This window comes from Ornithodoros turicata, chromosome 5 (assembly GCF_037126465.1).
Source record: "Ornithodoros turicata isolate Travis chromosome 5, ASM3712646v1, whole genome shotgun sequence".
NCBI lineage: Eukaryota > Metazoa > Arthropoda > Arachnida > Ixodida > Argasidae > Ornithodoros > Ornithodoros turicata.
The window spans coordinates 14,365,838-14,389,442 of NC_088205.1; the positions used below are offsets into that span (position 1 = coordinate 14,365,838).

At 46.5% G+C, this 23,605-nt stretch overlaps 1 protein-coding gene across 4 annotated transcripts in view; it reads left to right on the forward strand.

The window, feature by feature from the left end:
- Positions 1-23,605, forward strand: part of LOC135394082 (alpha-2C adrenergic receptor-like) — a 380,096-nt gene that overhangs the window by 260,777 nt on the left and 95,714 nt on the right. The gene's annotated exons all lie outside the window — the stretch shown is intronic.

The window sequence follows — 23,605 nt, forward strand, 5'->3', positions numbered from 1 at the left end:
ATCTGTTGTTGCATTCAAGAGACTATTTGCAAAGTTCGGTGACTATTTGCAGTCCTGTGGAGTAAACTTCGAGGTCAGGGGACTAAAATGAGGAGTTTAGGAAAGCTGGATTACTGGAAGCTGCAATTACTCCCCATTTTACACATTGTTTCTTCGCTTTCCACGCCGAGACTGGGAGGTGACGCGGGTTCGAATCCCCTCACCGGCTGTGCTCTATGAGGTTTTCCCTGAGTTTTCCGACAGACTTTCCAGACGAATGTCGGCACAGTCCTCCTGAAGTCGGTCCAGGACGCATACTAACCCCCTGTCCTCCACTGCTTCGTGTTGCAGTAAATGATGTTGCCAGTCGGTCGCCCGCGTTTCTATAATGTGACTAATCAGTGAATTAAGAGTGTCTAATTAAACCTGGTTAATTAATTAGGCACTTTCTAGCTAGAAAGATGAACGCGCACACAGCGTACCATCTTCTTGGAAATACCTCATTCGTGTGTTGCTCGAGGCATTCTATAACTTTATAATTGATATCTCGACCCTTGAACCAGTATTTTAAGCGTAAGCTCATTAGCCTTACTTAATTAACTAGGTACAATGAAAAAATATTAGCGACACGCAGCTGCTAACAACGCTCAGTTGGCTTCATTCGCGATAGCGCTCAGTCTTTTCGCGTTTCTGTCTCTTTTTTTTAAATCTTGGTGCATCGTAGTAATGCATAACGCATCATTATGGGGGAGTATTTCTCTACCTCCCAACACATCGCATCACCGCATGGTGTTACGCAACGTTTGCCGACTCGAGATGAGTGAGCAAGCTGAGCAGGGCGGGTATATGTTTATTAAGAAGAAGAAGAAGAAAGGAAACTGAGCAGTTTTTCTGCGTTCCAATTCGCTCCGAGATCGAACGGTGTCGGCGCGCTACGGAGAACGGAGAACTATCGCAGTGTGGACAAGTCGTCTGCTTTTACACGTTTATTCCGCGTTCAGTGTCGTAGGGGGAACCGAATAGTATCGTACCATCGCGGCACAAGTGATCTTCCGGTGAACATACACAAGAATTACGGAAAAGAACCGTCAAATCCGAACATCAGCCCATGTGTTACCCACAGTAGAATGGTGACAGTGTCGCCCCCTACGGGTCCATCTCGCAGCGAATACTCCAAACTTTTTGTTTGTTTGTTTGTTTGTTTGTTTGTTTGTCTGTTTTCGGCCCTGCCTGCGTAAAATATTTCATGAGCGCATCCTCACATCATATTCGTGCAGGACTCGATGAAAGAAGGAAATATTCCACTCTGCCATAGGTCGGCATTTTGCTAAGAATTCATTCAACATCACATCATGGTCACTTTTCCGCAAAGCCCATCATATCACATCACCGTCATAAACCATCACATCACGAGCCCGTAACTCAACTTCAACCTCAGAATTCATGACTTCATAACCCATCATTCAACTTCAACTTCAGAATTCATCACATCATAACCCATCATTCAACTTCAACTTCAGAACCCATCACATCACATCACATCATTCAACTTCAACTTCAGAATCCATCACATCATAACCCATCATTCAACTTCATAACCCATCATCAGAATTCAACTTCAGATCCCATCGCGGTTTTGAAGTTGAATTCCTATGATGGGTTCTGAAGTCGGTGATGGATTTTGAAGTTGAAGTTTGTGATGGGGCTTTGAAGTTGAATTCCTATGATGGGTTCTGAAGTCAGTGACGGATTTCGAAGTTGAAGTCTGTGATGGGGTTTTGAAGTTGAATTCCTATGATGGGTTCTGAAGTCGGTGATGGATTTTGAAGTTGAAGTTTGTGATGGGTTCTGAAGTCGGTGATGGATTTTGAAGTTGAACTGCAAGAAAGGCCTACGTGGGGTGTGCCCGGCTGCAGGATTACGACGCTAGCGTCCTGCTCGCCTGTGTTTGCGTGGGTTTCCTGGTAGTGGCAGCAAAAGCGTAAGCGAAGGAGGGGTATGCTGCTTGGAGGGTGCGGTCAGCCTGCACTCGGTTGGACTTGGAAGCAGGGTTTACCAATGAAGGAGGAAAGGGAGGCATGCCACGTTTGACCTCCTCTGTCGCATGTGAACTGCGGAAGGTGTATTGCTTGCGCGGTAGGGTTGTTGCACAATATTGCGCCCGTTGTTGACAGATAAGTGAGCGCATAGCACATTGCGCGTTTATGTGGCTTCGGGTGACCGCTGATGGGGTTTTGAAGTTGAATACCAACGAAGGCCTACGTTGGTGCGCCCGGCTGCTCGCTGCTGGAGGATTACGACGTCGGCATCTTCCTCGCCCCTGTTAGCGTGGATTTCCTGGTAGTGGCGGCGAAAGCGTAAGCGGAGGAGGGGTATGCTGTTTGGAGGATGCGGTCGCCTTGCTCTGGGTTGGGCTTGGAAGCAGGGTGCACCAAGAAAGGAGGAAATGGAGGGATGCAACGTTTGACCTCCGCTGTCGCATGTGAACGGCGGCGGGAGGTATGTTGCTTACGCGGTAGGGTTGTTGCACAATGTTGCGCCCGTTGTTGACAGCTAAGTGAACGCATAGCACATTGCAGGTTCATGTGGCTTCGTACGATACCCTTGCCTGCCGGCGCATTGAACGTTCATATGAGTTCGTACGATCGCTGTGTCTGCCGGTACATTGCACGATCATGTGGCCTCGTACGTCTGGCTTTTCCGCCGTGCCATTTTTCACTCGTGACGCGGAGGTATTAGCTTCGGCATCGGAATACATTGTGGCCAGCCACTCAGTATTACATGAGTTCTTGTGACATGATGCTTACTGACACTGGAAATAGCCGTCATGAACGAATTCAGCGACTTGTAATCACCTTCGCTGGACATATGTTTTACTCTAATTCTTTCATGCAATACACCACTGCAGTGGGTCATCCGGAATCCCAAGCAGGGGGCGTGGTCATTATTACCGCTACTTGATAACAGCTTTACACGTATAATTACCGACATGTCATTACAGCTGAAACGGCAAGCCCCCTTTTTTGCAGGGGGTGTCGCCAAACTTTTTTCTTTGGGGTGGGGGGTGTCACAGGGATGTATCATGGTCTGGATAAATCACTGACACCAAAAACTGAGAATCTGTCCTCGGAAAAGTGTAACCCATTGTATTCTTTTTCCTCCGAAGAGGGTATACACGGCCAAACACTAAGTGAATTCTTAACGACCGAGGCGTTTGGACACATGTAATGCATACAGAATGTGAGGCGCAAATTGAAGTGAAGACTGCAAGGAACCCGGAAGACCACCAACTTACAGTCCGTGAAACAGTTTCTTTTCCTCTCTCACAATCTCTAAATAAATATGTGTCGACACAGTTTACAACAATACCCACTCTTACCTGTTTTTATTTGATGTTTGAAACAACCTCTCATCATAATCACTTGACTGTATAGTGTTAGTCACTTTTGAGGTAACTTCGCAAAAGTATCATGAGCAAAGTTAGAAATTTCTATTTCGCTTCACGTCCAAGCAAGCAGAACGCACAACGCGGGCTCCTTTCTTTTTATTTTGCTACTGAAAAATCCGACGACAGTGACCCGCCTCTTGCACGTGCGCGGCGCCAGCAGCCTGTCTGCTCCGCCTTGTTGCAGCGCGATGTACTGGATGCTGGATGTACGCAAACGCAATTCCGACGTGCTTCTGAGTTAGGTCGCAGCAGAGCGTTCGTTTGGAGTGCATTTCCTTACGGGGAAGGTGATTAGGCCACTGGCAAGGTTCTATGAAATGTGCGCGGAAAATGGGAACTCGCAGAACTTGGAATTCCAATTCTCACTTTGTGCCCAATTGACAAGGTATATTCGGAACTCCGCTCCCAACTTAATTTCGGCATGGTAGCAAGAACTTTGATCATTTCTCACTTAATTTCATTTTGATAACTTGAAGGTTGTAACTTCATTAAATATTTAGCTTAATGACGTAACTCGTAACTAGCAACGTTTGGGTGGTAATTAACTTCCCCGCCTCTGCTAAAATGTACTTTATTGGCGATGAATATCTAAGAAATAGCAGCTGCGTGCTCTGATGGAACACTTGTATCCGATGGATGCTACATGCATGCCGAACACATAATTCCCCAAAATATGACCTATGCACCTCAGATAAATAAGAGACCTATAGTGACCTCTGTGTATTACATTTAAAATAAAAGACGTCCACAAAAACAATGCCAGCCCGACCTTGTCCTATTTGGATCCCAATCACACAAAGGAAAAATAAGTAATCTAAGAAGACACAAAATAAGCCTAATAAATCACACTTCGTCAGCACGACAGCAATCTACTGTTGTCTAGTAAAACGCGCGTACGCGACCGAAGGCGGAGGCTCAAATCCAAACCCATCCAATATACATATATACGCACATTATAGCTGTAGGCGAGCAAATGAGTCAAACTGAACAACCGCAACGTGCAGACCGCGCGACCGCAGAACGCCAAATCGCATCTCGATCTAATCTACCGCTCACATTCGCAACATACAGTTGCCTCCGGCTACTTGACATTGCCCTCCGCGCCCCACTACGCCAGAGAGTAACGCGTTCCAAACACCTTCCCTCCCTGCGACCGCCGATACACAACAAGGGGGGGGGGGGGGGGGGAGGAAGTCCACCAGGCATCTGCAGTGTCAGGCCCATACGCCCACACCAGACACGAAACGCGAAGCGTTTATGTTCGCTCGGTGCACTCCATTACACATTTGCCATTCATCCGCACGCGTTCGCACAAGTAACAGTCACGACACGTGAACGTCATACATCGACTAAACATTGTCGGCTTCAAAACCTATTATGAGGACTTCGAAACCTATCCGTCATCTTCAAAATCCATCGCGCAGACTTCAGCTTCAAAACCCATCCCGCTGACTTCCCCTTAAAAACCATCGCGCTGACTTCAAAACCCAACACACAGACTTCGACTTCCAAACCCACACACGCTGACTTCAACTTCAAAACCAATCACGCTTACTTCGACTTCAAATCCCACCACACTGACTTCAACTTCAAAACCCATCACGCGGACTTCAACTTCAAATCCCACCACACTGACTTCAACTTCAAAACCCATCACGCGGACTTCAACTTCAAAACCCATGACGCGGACTTCAACTTCAAATCCAACCACGCGGACGTCAACTTCAAAACCCATCACGCGGACGTCAACTTCAAGTCCCATCACACAGACTTCAACTTCAAAACCCATCACGCGGACTTCAACTTCAAAACCCATCACGCGGACTTCAACTTCAAAACCCATCACGCGGACTTCAACTTCAAATCCCCATCATAGCCCTTCATTCAACTTCAACATCAACTTCACATCACATCATAGCCCTTCATTCAACTTCAACTTCAACTTCACTTCACATCATGCCGTTCATTCAACTTCAACTTCAACTTCACATCACATCATGCCCTTCATTCAACATCACATCATTCTCTATGAGGTGATGGTGAATGAAGTCGGTGAAGGCCATCATGAATGAATTCGCCGACCTATGCACTCTGCATATGGTTACGTCAGCAACGCGAAGAGCCGTCGTCTTCCGCCAACTATTTCTGCTGCTCTAGGTCTGGAGCATGAACTCGAGAAAGGCTCAGAACTCGAGTGTACCGTACGTTGAAAATTTAAACGTGTTCGTTGGAATTGCAAAGGCGATTGCGTGTGGCTGTTACTGCGGTGTTTTGACGCCCTTAACCATGCAGCCCCCCTATTGCGGCAATTGTGCATTATTCATGTACTATGTAGAAGCAGCTGGGAAGAAGCGTCGGAAGGAGGCAATGCTCTTAGCATATATCATACACCTACACAGCGTCGTTTCGCGGGTTAAGCGGGTTACTCTCGTCAGAGGTAGGCTTTTAGTTACTGGCAGTGTTGGCCGTGCTATTAAGATGTGGTACGAGGTACTGTTACTCGATATGTACCGCAGCTGAATCCGGGTTACATATGTCCCATACTCCATCCATCCGTGTCTGTTCGAACGCTCTCAAATATAACCTGCATTGCAAGCGTATACGACACCCATAATGTGCGTAATCTGACAACGCCGTCTGCACCAAAGAAGGTCTGATTTCTACCTGAATGTGTCCTAGGATTGGAGCAGTAATCACAATGATGCCTTTAAAGCGCTATGGAAACGACCGGCGTTGAGTCGCATGGGTAACCACGGCCCTTCTGTCTTTAAAATCTTATGCGGCGCGGTTCGTCTTTTTAAAACCGAATACACTGAGGCTGGTATGCGCATGGGGGGAAGGTTGCAGAAGAGGCCTCGAATAGGTATTGAATCGCGAAGACGTTGCCTATAGACACCGCATGTCTCGTCATCGTAAAAGGTGATGATCTATTGGAATCCTAGAGATACCCCACGCATTCCCCACATCACCACTAGCAATGGGGTAGCTGTACTGAGTGCTGATGAAAGGGTTCGCTGTTGTCGGCTTCACATAGGTGGGCAACGTCACGACTGACGCCCTGGAAGAATGTGCGTCCTGGGCCGACTTCTAAGGGAACTGTGCCGACATATGCCCAAAACCGTCTGAGGAAAACCCGGGAAAGACCTCAGACAGCACAGCGGGCACCGGGATTCGACCCCGGGTACCTCCCAGTCTCGACGTCACATGGCCAGCAAGCTACCACTGCTGGTAGCAATGGGGTAGAGTATCGCCCCTGGCGATGAAACTCCCCATTCATCATCTCGCAATAAAGTTGTTGTTGTAAAGATACTTTTCTTCTCTCTTTAACGGCAGCGCCTTATGACCCAGATGGGACACGACCTCCTATATTCCCCCTAGTGCCCCTGTACTGCACACATTCTCCAGTAGCAGATGCGTATGCTAACGAACACCGCTGGCTTGCCAAAGAACGACGCTTAACGTTAAGGCATACCCCTGCGCTTCCCGTTGTCAATGTTATAGTAGGTTATACTCTGTACTAAATTTGTCGCGTATCGTACGAGTACATCCGTACATCCAGTGTTACAGCGACATCTACAGCTATACTTCCTATTCTGGATACGAGAGACTTCGTCGTCCAACAACCCAATAGGCTCGAAGCTCTTCACTTCATATATACTTGCGCAGATTTACCGAGCCAGAGTCCCACCATGAATTCCGCAAGCCCGTGTTTTTCATGAGACCTCCAAGACGATGTGTCGTCCACTGAGATCGGCAGAGGACTAACTCTAGCCTCCATGCACTCTCTCTCTCTCTCCTTTTTCTGCACACACACTGCCTCTCCTCCTTCTGCACACTCTTTATAAATCGCATCTAAGCTCCGCTGCATCGCGGTCGCATTTCTGCGATGCGCTGCACATCGGGGCAGCACCAGACAGCATCCAAACATACCAAGAGAGCACAGTCTGCACCAGGGTCGAATCCATGCAAACACCAGCTGTTGTTTCTGCACTCTAAAAACAGAACTTCACCGCATAGCAGCTGTGCGCCAACCATTGTCACGAAATAGTGCCATCGCTTACGATTCGAGGACAGAAGGGGGCGTGCGCTATTTTGTATTAATTATCATATGTCCAAATTGACACTTCGCACCCCCCCCCCTCTTCTCTCTCTCTCTCTTCGAACCACAAGCGATTCGTGGCAATGGTTGGTGCAGAGCGTGCTATACGGTGAAGTTCTGTTTTTAGTTCTATTGTATCCTCCATCCGTCCGTCCTTCCTTGTGTTTTGTTTTGCTATGCGTTTTCTTTTTGTTTTCTTTTTTTTGCTATAGTCGTGACGACGCCCACTTCTGTGTGGCCAACAACGGCGAGCCTATCCTGCCATCACCCCCCCCCCCCCCCTCTGTTTCTAGTTCTGTCAAGCGGTCCATTGCTCAGGCAGAGATCAACTTATCTGGGCTGTGCTCGTCAACCGAAGAATATGTTGGGTGTGTCCTGTGTCCGTGCTGGCTCCAAATCGTGTCTGTGATTTCAGTGTACCACTGGTGTCAAGCCCAACCCTGTGTCGACACCCCGAAAGCACTGCACCTTGCTTGTCCTGGTCCTCTCATCATCTGCGGGGACTTCAATGCGAGGCATAGTCTTTGGGGTAGTAGGAAGAACTGTAGAAGAGGGAATGCCCTTGCCGATTACCTCTTTACCAGCGACCTTGTGGAAGTTAACCCTGGCTCGCCCACCTACATGAGACCACCACGCTATGTAAACGTCATTGATCTGGCCCTGATTACTCCTGATATCACCCTAAAGTGAGAAGCCGAGGCGGACACATGGGGATCGCGGACGACTTTCCTATTCCGCTTTCCCCGCCATGTCGGAGTAACGGTGCCAAAAGAACGAAAGTTGTCACAAACTGACGATTCTGCGCGCGAAGCCCCATATCCCTCGCTCCAGCTCTAGCACGCTAGTGGACATCCTCTACCCCGGTAGTTCTTATGCCGAACGTTCAGCTGAAGCAAGAAACACTGTTCCCTTTCTGCAGAGGCGGGTCTCGCTCAACGACCCCTCTGGTACTTTGCTCTCTCTCTCGACGAACTCACGCACCCTCTACGCATCTGCACCTTTCCTCCTCCATCCGCCTTTCTTTTTTCTTTTTCTGTTTTGCTGTTATAGTCGTGACGACGCCCAGTTCTTTGTGGCCAACAACGGCGAGCCGATCCCGCCATTATCCCCCTCCCTCTGTTTTGAGAGTCTTGCTATTTTCCCTGAGCTTTCCTAAGACTATTGGGAGTTTATCGGGAGACAGAGCAATATCATCCGCGGTGATGATTGGCATACTGCATGCTATGCGCTCAAGGGCGCCCCCTGCTAGTGCCCAAAAACCCGCCCTCTAACAATACGTTCTAGAGAGCGGATTTTTCGGAACGAACAGGGGGCGCTCTTGACCGCATGGTCCGCTGTAGGCCAGTAAGCATCCCGGATGATATCGCTCTGTCTCCCCGATAAACTCCCAATAGTCTTAGGAAAACTCAGGGAAAACAGTCAGACTCGAAAAACCAAAAAAGTGGGTGGGGGTAAGGGCAGGATCGGCTCGGCGTTGTTGGCCCTCTCTCCCGATAAGACTGAGAAAGGGTTGCCCGCATCTTAACTTTCCTTCCCATTGGAAGGTAGAACGATATTATTTTGAACGTTGGTTGGGCCGTGTTATGCGATGAAGAGCGCTCCCCGTTACGGGCTAAAAATTCCGCTCGCTGGAGCCCACAACGTCATTGAAAAGTAAAGCACGGACGGCGTTCTATGTCCGTTCATGTTTCAGCAAACCGAGTATCGACGGATTAGCGGATCGTTAAAGGCAAAGGCGTAGAAAAAGCAAAATAGGATCTTTTCTCCCTAAAAGAGTGGGGGGGGGGGGGGGGAATCATTAACTGGGATCCGGGTCCCGCGAGTGCAGCAGCCAAAGAAGAGGGCCCAGAATCGTGTCTTATCGCCCCTTGTTAGCGTCTCGCGCTCTCCAGCATCAGGAGCGGTGCCGCGACGCTGTCCGCCCACCGCCGTGTTTGTTGTCGCCCTCAGCTTTCTTCTTCTTCTTCTTGCTTTCCTCCGCTTCCTGCAGCTGTTGTTTTCGATCTCTCGCAGCGTTACGACCGTTGAGTGTGTATGTGTTTGTGTCAGCCAGACGCTCAGGCCGTGTAGACGCTCGAGATAGTGCGCGCGCTGCTAAGCCTAATCGGAGCTGAGGGAATTTCCGGTTGGCGAGAGAAACGGTTCGTGTCAGCGCGGTGCTCAAAATAAGAATGGCGTTTCGAAAGTGTGTCCGCGGGAGTTACGTTACGTCGGCCGTGATTCTCTGCTTGCGAGGAGGCCTAATTGTTAGAGAGCTCCCTTTCGTCGCACGAACTTGATCCTCGATGACAGCGAGGAAGGTAGGGAGATCCGCCGCGTTTTGGAGCGGGGTGCAGTGCTATTGGGCTAAACGAACGGCGATAAGAATGTATAGAAATAACTATAGAGAATGTATGGAGATAAGCGATAGAGACGTAAGTGTTTGTTCGTGTTTGCGACCGGTCCGAAAGTTGTGGAGCACTATAGGGGATAGTTGAAGTCAAGGCGTCGCGTACTGTGCGGCGCCGTATTATACGTATTATATACGAAATAATGAGAGGGATATGCAACTCGGGGGGGGGGGGGGCAGAGGGAAAAAACAAGAACAAGACAAGCACAAGACGATCTCTTAGAGCTCGTGTTGTGTTTGTCATGTTCCCCGTCTCGAGTTATATGTCTCTCTCATGATGTACCATCTCGCCCGACCCATTTCCATTTTACGTTATGTCAGCACTGTTTGCTTTGTTTTGTTCACCAAAAGTAGTTGCTCCATCACGATAATGAAAAGAAGTCACTGCACGCTTCTTTCATGTGGTGGTAGGTGAGGAGACTAAAGACAGAAGAGCGATTACACCACTTAGGGACCTGACAACTCCTGTTTGCATAACTTGGTTAAAGAATGGCGGTTGACGAAAGGGCACCAGAAGTGGAATCCCATTGACGCGTGCCTCTTCAGCGCCTTCCATTGTTTGAGCGAAACTTCTGTAACTGCATTTGGAGGCATTATATGCACTAAATTAAGGAGCCGCTCGACGGCGTGCGCGTTAAACTTGATAAGACGTTCAGCTCCCCATTCTGCAACCGGCAAGATACCCCGTTTCTTTCTTCGAAACCACAAAACCATGAAGTCGAGTTAAAGCCATATAGAGAGTTATAGTTCTCACTTTTCATACCAGATGGCCCTAATCAGATTCAAAATATAAAAAAAGTTCACTCCGATACCAGGGAGCGGTACTAAATGCACGTCCTTAACTTCTTAAGTGAAATCGAATTCTTCAACCCAACCGATCTGCTGATATATCCGTACGTGTTCGCTGTATTTCACGTCAGGGAGCGCGCGTCACGTCAAATTTTTCTTTGTTCCCGAGCGCACTACGTGCCCAGGAAATCTGAATATCTCCGTCTTCGTTGCGCACAATGCTTTCATCGTATATTCTGTTCCCCGAACTTTTCGAGTACAACAGGAAGACAGAGAGCGTGCATGAAGTCAGAATTCCTCGCACGGCAGAAAACACCATTGATTACAGTACACTCGGCTACGTTTTCCGGTTTGGAATACATCAACCAAACTAATAATTCTACCTTCTAGATTCGAACAGGTCACATGGCAACGGTATGAAGACAAACATGAAAAGGGGAGAACATAATTTATAAAGGAAAATACATATCGATGTAACATCGATAAAATATCGATGTAATGTCGATGCAACATCGATGACTGATTAAGAAAATATAGACAGTTCGTTGACCTCCTACACACAAGTGTAAGTTTGATGCTCCAAATGACGCATAAAAGTTACAAGTGTTAGTAATACTGGGGTAATATATTGCAAGCTTGTGCAATATGTTGCTCACACTCGTAATTTTTGTGCGTTCATTCGGGGCTTCAAATTACACGAAAAAGCACGAGTAGAGCACATGAAAAGTTTTTTTTGGGGGGGGAGTGGGGGGGGATAATTTATGTTACGAGCAGGGAAGGATAACGGACGTATTTTGGTTACCGTTTCCATTTTCGTTACTGCTATATTTTCGTCTCCGTTATCCGTTTCTGATACCGGCCTTTCAATTTCGTTTCCGTTACTGTTTCCGGTAATGGAACGGTTGCTACAGAGCTGCGGGAGGACAGCCCGTCCGGCTCCATCAGCACCCTGTTTTGCCCAAGTGCTGCTTCGGTGTCACGCGTACACGCTACACAAGTAATTTTACGGCGTTGGGATGCGCACATCTTGCAAGATTAAAAAACAAAAAGAAAATGTAGGAATATGTCTTCAGTCTTCAGTCACTCGGAGTCCAGCAACTCAAGATGTAAGTAACTTTCATCCAATGTCGCATTCATAAGCGGACGCTCTCAGCAGTAAATACCCATGGCCACTGTGAAATGAAAAAAAAAGTACAAAACAAGTAACTAAAAATCGTAGGCCGTCATCCTCGTGCTATGGAGTATAGTTAGTTACTTAGATAGTAAATTAATATAGTCATGTGTTGATGTCATGGAGTTATGAGGACTGGGACGAGGTAAGCGACGGATGCACCCTCGATATCCAATATTGCGCTTTCTTTCCATGCTCTCGTGTAGTATTTAGAGCATTACAGGGAATGGAGTCATGAAAACAAAAACAAAAAATGAAAAGTCACTTAGATGTTATCGCACAACAGGAATAGTCGTTACCCGAGTTCAATACTGGACGATAAATTCGCTTCCGTTTCTGTTTCCAGTAATGGAGGACCGTGGTATGCGTTTCCGTTTCCGTTATCGTCTCCAATTTCGGTAATATACCGTTTTTCTTTTCCGTTACCATTACCGTTACCATTCCCTTTTTAGGAGTAGCAGGACAAGTCGGGAGACGAGTTCAATTTCTCCTCGTTTTTCTTACAAACAAACAGACAAACAAACAACGAATATACTTTGTGTGGCTTTGACTGCTGCATATCGTGTACACAGCGTCTATTTCGTTCCATGCATCACTACAAGACATGTAGTGGTGATAAACGAACGATAACAGCGCGTGTGTACAAGGGGTATTAATCCCTCTATTGATAGGCTTACGTCGCGAGACAGCTCTGATCATGAGTGACGCAACAGTGTCTGCGGATTAATTGTGGATTGTCGACCTGTGGATTAATTTTGCCCACCTGGGGGTTCTTTAACGTGCGCCGGAAGCTGAGCACACCACCTTTTGCGAACGTCCCTTTAAAGCCCTTCTAAAGCCCGTTCAAAGTCTTTTGCGAAACACGAAGTTTCTAAGCAACGAGTACGCTGCCTGGCGTCCTCGGCCGGGATCGAACCCGACACCTGAGGACCAGTAGGCTGACACACTACCATCTGGTCCACCGAGTGCGGTGTTAATAAACGTTGTGTTTACGATTTAGAAGGTTTGACATTCGCTAACCTTAGGCAATTGTTGCTGCAACTTTTCATATGGTGCGAGCATAGCCGTCGCGAGACGAGTTTGCGCCCAGGGCAGGGCAAATCTGAAGCCCCCCCCCCCCCCCCCCCTCTCGCACTGCCGTCAGAAGCCTTGTAAACAAAGAAAAGAAAACGGCCATTTGCACTGCCGAGTCCGTAAATTCAAATTCTCTTCATTCCTACTTCATACTGTAAAATCCACCTGGGCTTGCCGTTCGGCGCCCTCTCTGGCTAGGGCGCCCGGGGCGGCCGCCCCTCTCGCACCCCCGTCGCTACGGCTCTGGGTGCGAGGTTAAACATAATGGAGAACATTTCCATAAGTTGTGAAGGATGAACAACAATGTGCCGACTACCCGAATGCCTTCCTATTGCGATAACTTCGAAATTTACTACTCCACGTTCAGCGGAGTTTTACAATCCTCATTATTCACTCGATATTATGACGCCTTTACACTATTTATCCCCGCGCCGTCCAATATACTTGCGTTGGCATCGATTGCAATTACCATTATGATAAATGACCCCTTTGTGAAGCGTGTTCATAAACGCGGAATGCTTTTCTCGAAAGCGCGGACCTGATAAATTATTGCGGTGAATAATGTGGGAGGACATCGGCGTTATTCCCCGTTTGGTTCGTATCGATACTTAATGGCAGACTGCGTGGGTACGACTCCTGTTTACCCATTGGGGCACGAGATAATTACGCACACATATCCCGGCTCCCGAGTTGCTTGTACAGAGTATTCATTGAGGACCTCAAGCGGAATCATAATGTCTTAAGGGCCCTTTGATTCTATTTATGGTGGCACCTCGGAGCAACTGTAGATCGACGGTTAGTGTGCGAGCTGGGCCGACTTCAGGGGGAACTGTGTTTACACCTGTCTGGAAAGTCTCTCGGAAATCCCAGCGGAAACCTCAGGCAGCATGATGGTGAAACAACAATATAGTTCGTGTTGTGCTTCAAGCACAAGCAGCAGCAAAATATGCGTCGCGACCAGGGATTTCCCTACACCCCCCTCAGGGGGGGGGGGGGGGGGGTGCACCCTCCCTGCATTTTTGCAACACTTCCCCTGAAATTTCTCAGGTGACCCCAACCAACTCGGCCACCAGCACGTTCTAGCTGGTAGTGAGTCCGGCGCAGCGAATTCATGTACTGTCAATTCAATTACATCATGTACTGTCAAACTTAAGCTGTAGGACCACAGCCATGCAGATGATCGTAGCATGCATTTCTCTAGAGTCATTTGAAAGTGACTGTTCAATATGCATATATTGCGCGCATATACCAGCAAAAATGCGTGCGGGCACGCAAACTCAATGTGGATCATGAAGAACCATTTGCGCCCAACTCAATCAAGCGAGGTATTCTGCTTTTTTCGTCTAAGGTTTCCGCCGTTGGTTGCTAGGTATTCATTGAGCTTCGTGAGACAAGGTGCTAGTCTTTCTCGGTCGTGTCATTATGCACCTTAATGTTGAAATGCCGTTCATAATGAATCTGTATTCTAATGTGCTGTGTTCTAACATGTACAAATAAAACGGGAAAGCTGTGCAGATATGTCACCATTGTGCAACGATTCTTTCCGTGTCTAAGAAAAATTCCGTAAGCGTAACCTTCAGTGTGTCGACCCCACACAAAGTGGCGACCCCAAGTAAACCCTTCACAAGAGGCTTCGGAGAAATTATAGGAGGAGAATCGGACCAAAAGGCAATTTTGACACCACTTTTACGAGCGTACTACGTTCTCTAATGTGCAACTTAACTCCCAAGCTGCCTTTCTTTTTCCATGTATTGTTGTTGTCTTATGAATGCGATACCTTATCTTGGGAAACTGCACATTAAATAAATAAAAATATCTATTGCCTTGTTTAGCATGCATATTCGATATAACCATTTCTGCGTTCAAATCGGACCGCGTGAACTTCACAAGGCACGCCATGCTTCCAAACATATAACTGCCCTTTAAAAAAAAATTACAATAGCAAAAGAACGAATGGAACATTCAGAGACAAAAGACGCGTCAGAGCATAGCCACAAACAAAAGGAATCCACGGCATGGAAGTGAAGAACGAAGAAAAGTCCCCAGCGTCGGGAGACAAGGATTTCGTTTTCCGCAAAGAAGGAATGAAGAGGAGGAGGGGAGAGAAAGAAGAAAAAAGAGGAGGAAAAGGGTCGACAGGGATGGGATTCCACATTGATCGTCATTACACGAGGAATTTCCATTACTCCGCGGCCGAATTCGCATGCCGCCCCGATTCCAGCCGCCCTACTCCTTCAGCGAAGTGGAATGACCAGGTTAGGCTTACCCCGTCGGCCGATTTGAAGGGCGAAAGGAAGACTACTATACTAGCGAGTTTGCGCTCGTCAAAGTTATCGACTAGCCTTCGGCGGAGCAAAGCTTCCGCTCGATGATTGAATCGAGAAGACGTTAGCTTCGCGGGAGTTTGGCGTTCAGGTGGTTCCCGTTAGTATTGGAGTTATGAAGCGGATATCTTTCAATTGATATCAGCGATAAAGTTCTTCTTTTTTTCTTTTTCCAGTGTAAACGTTTCGATGGTTGGATATGTCGGTGCCTGCACTGCTTCCGCGAAAACCTTTCGAAACATTTCTTGGTCTCCCTTTAAGATTTTTCAGCTAATTTTTCTGGTTTCCCTCGAAAATATTAAACGGCACAAAGGAGCGAGGCACATTTTATACGCAATGCAGACATCGTTTCCTAAAATACAGCTAATAATTCTGCCCGTTTTGCTTTCTGTTGAACTCATAGTTTGTACTGCGGCCTCACTGTGGCTACGAGTCGTGAACGGGGTACAGCAGGGACGAGAGGTTGGAGGCGTGCTTCAGTGGGCGTGGTCGTTTGCGGGGAGAACTGGTCAACAACAACGTTTATGCAAAAATTGGTGCGCGACACAAAATCAGGCGACACAGAGAGAGAGAGATACATGATGACGATGATACACATGATATTGCCACGAATCATCATTGCGAAACTTCCAGGGTAGGCACGAAACGGTACATCTCATCCCGGCGCATGCTGAAGAAGAAGCAAGAAGCTTCCAGACACATCGCCTGCTCTCTGGCAAACGCGCGTGCTGTTTCTAGACTTTTCGGCGCGACGCTTAAATGCTTGTGCGCTCCAAGCTGGAGCATTCATTCTTTGGACTCAGTTGTGTTCAGAGAGCTATCACTCTTGTGTTTTGCTACCAAGTAGTCTAATAAACCGTTCGCTGTTTATTCGACGACTCGCCGACCCATTTCGCTTCGTAACAGTATACATGATGGGGGATGACTTCCGCTCATTGAGCAGAATGCTACCCCATTGCTATTGGGAAAAAACGAGAGGCGACAGACGTCAAACGTGGCTATCGCTTATTATCGCACCACGCTATAAAACTCCCCATTCATCAGCTCCAAATAAAGTTGTTGTTGTTATTATTTACTATTAAAGCGATAGCTTTAGGTGACCAATCACCGCGCAGGTTCGCGACCACGTGACCAAAAGCTTACTGTCAACGATGGCACTACACAGCTATCTCATTTAAACGCGCTTTGCGTACTGCTCAAAGATGCAGACATTCTTTTTTTTTTTTTTTAGAAATATATTTGTTCGTGTAACATTGAGGCGAAGCTCCAAGTGAGTGAGAGTGCTTAACGTATTTGCACCGACCATAGGTGCATAACCTTCTTGGATAACGCGCATTTGCGCATGAATGCGTGAAACTGTGTACTACACACGCGCATAAAAACATTTCGAGAACTCTGCTAACCATAGCCGTGCTATTTGTACTTTAATGCGTAGCAATTATGGGGTTTTGCTCATATTCTGACTCTCCAATTCTGCCTCCTTCACTAATGTTTAACACGCACTGATCGCACAGCTGCAAGTCCGAGACGTCTCCAGCTGTATATGCAACTGCATCGATACGTCGCATACCGCGACTTGCTTGCGTTAACCATTTCCCGCTAAGATTCCCCATTCCCCGAGCACGTTAAAAAGAACGCGCGTGGGGGTAAAAAAATGAAACCTCAGACCGACCGCAGCGGTACCGCTAATGGCCATCGCTGTCTCGCGCCATAAAACTTCAAAACTATCAATCAATATTCCGAACCTCGGGAGTCTAATGTATCCATATTTTGTCCATTAAATTTCATTTCCGCGTCCCGCGCCCCCTTTCCTTGTTTTCGTTTTTATTCCTTCTTTGTTTTTTTTCTTGTTTTTTTTCCTTTTCAACCCGATAGGGGACACGAAACCAACCGACCTTCCGAAAAACTCGTTCATCGTCTCGATTATTATCGTAGTTGGGCAGCTAACTAACTGAAACAGTGCGGCCTATTTACACGTTCATTATTCATAGGCAGCGGCGCCACGCCCCTGCTACCAGTATTGATTGGAGAGCCCGGAGCTATTCGGTGCGTCTCCGGTGTGTGTGTGTACGTGCTCCCAGGGAGTTGAACGTCGTAAGGAGAAGGTATGTCTGTGCAAAGCCCCGCGTTTCTCGCCTGGATTCCTCAGTAAAGGAAAGAACGACCGACAAATGATATAAGGCGCTTTTTGCTCCCGCAGGACACGTCGCTCGGCCGGATCATGCTGGTAACCCTTGCTGTTTGATTTGTACGTCGGTTTCGCGAGGGACGTAAACCCACGGCGGGCCTGCTCCGATGCCGGCAGGGAATCTGCGTCGTACGTCGTTGTGTGACGGAGGAGACAAAATATGCCGTGTTCCACGGGATTTCTACGTCGTTACCGAAGAGAAACTAGTTGAAAGAAGCGTATACCGTACGTTGTATTCAAAGGTCCAGCATCTCTATAGTTTTCTTCCCATACACCTCACATAACTTTTCGTACGTTGCGATGATAATTTAGACGATTAAAATTCTTATGAAGAACGCAGTTTGTTTTAGTCCAACTTTGATACCGTAAAAACAACAAAAAAGAAAGAAAGAGAGGTAGGAAAGAAAAGGAACCGCTGGTCAATGGACTACACGCTAGAGCTCGCGTGTGTGCTGACTTGGTTAGTTTCGGAGAATAACGCGATACTTGAGGCTCAGAGTGCGACGCTGCGACGCATCTGCGACTCATCTGCAACGCTGTCACGTGCATTCTTACTATTTTCAGGTATTTCAAGTATTTATTTATGGTGTGGCCACGAACGACGTATGTCTGGACGATGCGCAGAGCCACCGTACAAAATATTTCAATTAAATTCGCGGGAGATTACTTATAATTGAATTTCATACCCAGCGCTTCAGCGCTTGCAATGAGGTCACTGCCAGCGGCCCCGAGCTTTTGTTCTGTCAAGCTTCGAAGGCAGCGGTCCCAGACAAGACCGTCTCGCCAAGTTTTACCACGGTCGTGGTTTTACCTTACCTCGGAACAGTCGTCGTGTATCTCGGTCCAACACCTTCGTCGTCGGCATGGAACCGAAAACGGATGTGAACGTGCCGCTCACTTTCATGTTTATTTTTTTTAAGAAGAAAAACTATGGCATTTTTTTTCAATTTTTGAAACATAACTTTGTTTCGTTGTTTATCCTTTGCAGCCCTGACTTCGGGTAAAGCCCAACTTTCACCTCCATATCAAATATGGTTCTCTGTCATTATTAGACCACGGCTTTGATGCTTTCCATACACGTTATCCTCACCTTGTTTTTCCACGCGAAAGGACGGTTGCGTCTCAAAGTATTATTTCGATATCCCAGCATTAACCGACCATCAAACTTTCATTTCAGTGATACCTATCTCATGAATTCCTTAGAGGTATTAAGCTCTTCTACAGAAGTTCCATCATCTGTGACAGAGAAAAACGAGTCCGAAAAGTGTAATGATGGGCGTTCACTCTTTCCTGCTTAATCTTTAAAGGGAGTGTAGGAGCACGTTGCTTCCTTTGGCTCCGTAAAGAAGGCACTCATTCCGCTGCCTTTCAATAATAATGATAATGATAATAATATGGCTTATACGTAAGGTGAGACGGCCTACACACGTGCGTGGCGACATACTGCGCGCGCCGCGGGGTATAGGACTGTTGGCAATTCGACCGGATAATTCGAGTTCGATAATTCGTGGTCTTTCGGCGTGTCCGGGCATTACATTTCTGCCTTTCCTTTAACTAGCAGCCGATACATTGGCGTAATTTATGCATTCTACTCGGGAAGTACTCTCATTTTCGGTATAAATTGGGCTACAGCCACACGACGCTCTGCCCAACCTGTACCCAGCCGCTTCAAGAGCATATCTTCATGACTTGCCCACGATATGGGAGGGAGCGACACACCCTTAAGTGTCAGCTACGAGAAGCCTTTGATGTACTAGACCGTTCACTATGTCTAAAGTCATTGGACCCGAGAAGGATCCTGTACGCCAGTGCTGTGCTCTTCGGTCAATTATGGGCTTCCTATCGGCAACACGGGCCTACTGGATGAACTACGTCTTTCCGCCCCATAGTATCTGCGTGCGTGTCGCGTTCCATTCATCTTCACATCACTCGTGCAAACTCGTATGAAATGTGATAGGGGGCGCTGCAGCTTGAACGAAGTAGCACGCCATGACAATGTCGTCATATGTTATTATTGTTGTGCGCGAGTTGTCAGACTGTGTATTTCACCACAGCTTTCGGAACGGCGTAAAAAAAAAGGTCTGGCAAAAAAAAAAAGGGGGTCAAATTCTCCTTTATCGTTTTGTCTTTAATTGCTACCCAGTGCTTCTACACTGAATCAAGTTCAATCAATGTTGAATTAAGAGCAATAGTCGATGTATACATCGAGTATTGGTCTTAGAACAATGTAGGTCGCGTATTTTTTAGCCAATTACTGAGCCAAAAAATGGTGCCCTGTTCCGCTGCTCTCTATAGCCTGGGATTCACTTCAGGGTCGACTCATCCCACAATAGAAAGAAATGCCTCTACCGGTCCTACAGATACCTATGCCTGTCTCTCGTGCAGTGACGGATCCGAAAGCGCTCCAGAAAATGAAAGCATGCAGTCGAGCAGTGACGAGCGTGGATAAGAAGGAATGGGAAATAGGAGGAGGAAGCCTGTCCTCATATCGAAGGAAAAGAATGATGATAAACGAGTGAATATTTGACAATAATGTGAGATAGAGGGGAAGAAATGGCGTGCAGGAGATGCGGTGACAGAGATGGATGGCAATCAGGACGGAAAATAGAACAAAGCCTTAAGGACAGCATGAGAGGCACCCGCATCCTGTGCACCATGTGCGTCCGCTTTATCACTGTAAGCGCAGTACACTTCGAAGGCTTTCCAAAAATATTCAAACATTGTCTTTCACGTCCATGTTCGGCGCCCGTCTTGTCAATGCACGGGCTGTGCTCGCGCGCATGAAGCCTTAAAAGGGCCCGGCCTCGCCTTAGCCGCCGCGGTGAGCAGGGGGCTGAAGTTCGAAGGATTTGCTCGTTAAGAACAGAACGACATGTACTATACGCAGTGCGAAATGTCTTCAAATACGTTTTATTTATTTATTTAAAAGTGCCCATCAACGATAAGTCTTACTAGATCGTGCACTGTAAACATTCAAATACAACTTACAGCAATGTAAGAAAAGAAAGAAAATCAACAATCAGGATCCAAGTACGTGCCTAATGCACCAAGCCAGACAAGTCCCGTTTACACACATCATAGGGCGAAAAAATAGCAGTGCTACTATCACGGGGGGATGCATTATAGTTACGTTGAATACGATGCAAAAGGTCTCAATTAAAATGCACAGAAGGCCCGGTGAGAAGGGTAAAAAGTCAGACAAGCGCTCGTGTGTTTACTTGGCGCCTAACAACAAACATTATTAAGGAGACTGGGAGAATCAATAACATTATGAATTAGCTTATGTAAAAAGTCTTGAAGTGTTCTTCTAGAAGACGAAGTAGACATGTTAATCATGTGAAGTACAGTAACATAATTATAAAAGCAAACACGTTCAAAGTATCTATCATACTAGATAGCAGTAAACTTCTTCTGCACTCTTTCAATAGAAGAAACCTGAGCCAAATTCAAAGAATCTCATATAACTGAAGCAAATTCTAACCTACTGCGCACCAATGATGTATACAACCTAGTTAGTTAGTTAGTTAGTAAATGAGTAGAATAAAGTAAACAAGTAGAGTCCCGGAATTCACGAGTTATCCTTGATATAAAACCAAGGACACGCATGGCAGCATTAGAAATACAGGGCACATGCTGACAAAACCGTAGAGCGTTATGTAAGAGCACGCCAAGATCGCGTACAAAGTCCACTCTAGATATAGTGGATACAGTATAAGATAGATATATAAATAGTATATACGTTAACCAGCTTTTCACTTTCGGCACTCGGTTAATTAAGAAATCGTAACATTTTCTTTACAGAGAGCTAGCATGGGAGTAGCAGAATTCGTTGAGTGGCGACTTAATCTCTCCCAATCTTATTTGACAATCCAATTCAATTCAGGAAATGTCTAGTTTTTGATAGCAGAGCGCCGAGGAGTAAATGGAACGAATGAACCTCCACTCATGCTGAACGGTCACCGCAGTGTGTCGCGTACACCGTTGGTGCGGGCCTTTATTTTTTTCAAACTTCCTTTTTCTCACACATCATTACAGAGAAGAGAAAAGTAACAGTAAACTCACATTTAAATTCGTACTCGCAGCAGTTTTCTCGCACCAGTTTTCTCTGTGTTGTCATCAATACAGACATCTGTAGGTGTTTTGTGTGAGATGGAACAACAACAACTTTATTGAAATGTTTATGCTAAATTTACACACACAAACTACAAAAGTGGTTCAATGGTTCAAGAAGGCGGATGAAATGGTTAAAACTTTATTGAGGCATAACTATATAACGTATATAACGTATAAGTAGAGCTGTTCCGTACTAATTTCGGATACTAGAGTTACCGCCAACCACCTTTACAACCAAGTAAGTTACAACCAACTTTCCGATGCTTCAAAACGAAATTATCTGGATCATTCGAAATGTATTCGATCGGTGCGAATATTCAAGAGGAAGAGAGATCTTATATCCGTACGGTTCAACATAGATATTTTGAAATAATGGGTAGAAACCACTGATACAGTCTCGAATCGTGCGAATTGGTTTCAATACTTCAGCCAGTCGTTTTGAAAATACAAAACCATGTCTATCGAAGCGTACGTGGCACTCAAAACGTAAACTAGAGCAATCACGATGAGATAAATATATTATATAAACACATAACGAGAGAGGCTACTATTTAAAGAAACTAACTACAGAAAAGAACTACCGCAAGAAAAAAAAAAATCGAAGGTCGCAACAGCCGCACATAACTTTTATCCGACTGCCTGACGCACCATTCATTCTACTTCCATCTGTTGCAACGAAAATCCCAGCAGGGACTACGGCGCTCGCGTTTGGCATCCAACGATAATAACTTTTAATTATTATTTGATCTCGACACGGCGACGGGAATGAAAGAAATCTATATAAATATGACGATTACGAAAAGGAGGGTGCGAAATCAAATAAAAACGTATGAAAAGAAGAAAAAGAAAAGTACTCTGCAGCGGCACCAAAGTTTGGGGAAAGAAAGAAAGAAAGAAAGAAAGAGAACTGGGGAGAGAGTGGTGGTAGAAGGGAAAGTCTGAAATCTCTGCTCCACCGGCTTCGAGCCCATTTCATGCTTGGCGGAAAATTAACGGTCTCGGCTGCTCGCCAATCCGCGAAAAACTTTCCCAGCCGCCGTTATTACCCGCTCTCTCGCAGCCTGGGCTCATCGATAACACCAAGGACGGAAACGATGTCATAAACCAGAATATACGCAGGAATACATATACTGTTTCATTCAAAACGGAGATAATAGTGCATGCCGACCACACCACTTGTGGAGCTATACGAATGGTGTGGATACCAGTTGTGCGTCCAGTGCTCTCCTCGCCTTTCTTTTTGCCATATCTTATCATCAGCTTGAAAGTAGTAGTGCAATAGTATTGGTTCCATGTTAACCCAAGCAGCACAGCATCTTGGCCCAATATTGAACCAATATTGGCAATATTAGCCCAATATTCGTCCAATCTGGGTCCGATATTGGGCCAACATTGCCAATATTGGTCCAATATTGGGCTAAGATGTTGTGCTGCTTCGAAAGGTATCCCTGCTGCCGCATTTTAGGGAGAAGTCGCGTGTTCTGGCGTCTGCGTAGTGGTATTAATCGCATACAATCGGCGTCAGGTTATTCTTGAAGTTGGCTGGATGTTTGTGTGCCGCAGATAATGCCGAATCGCATTTCCTACTATCGTACTGCCTCGTACTTCATGGTTGACAAAGCAGCGTATGTGTGCCTTTCTGGAAAGTATAGCGGGTACATATATCTGCACGTCGACACATTTCTAACCATGTTAAGTAAAATTACGACGTAGAACCCTTGAGTAAGATACAAAAGGTATTCGATTGTTTGACTGACTGAAGCAAAATATGGAGATGTAGGCCTACCCCAGTACCCGTCAATAGAATAGAAAGTAAAACAACTGAGAAGGCGAAACAAATGCAACCTGAAATCTCCAAGCAACAAAATGGTACCACCAACGCTCAATAATATCGAGCACCTCGCGCATGCAGAGACGAAGACTCCGACGTCAACAGAAACCAAAAATATGGACGTTTGACACCCTGCTTCAGGGAAATCATCATGGGGTGGCGCAATATACATAAGATCAGGCAGACGACTGCTTCGTGCA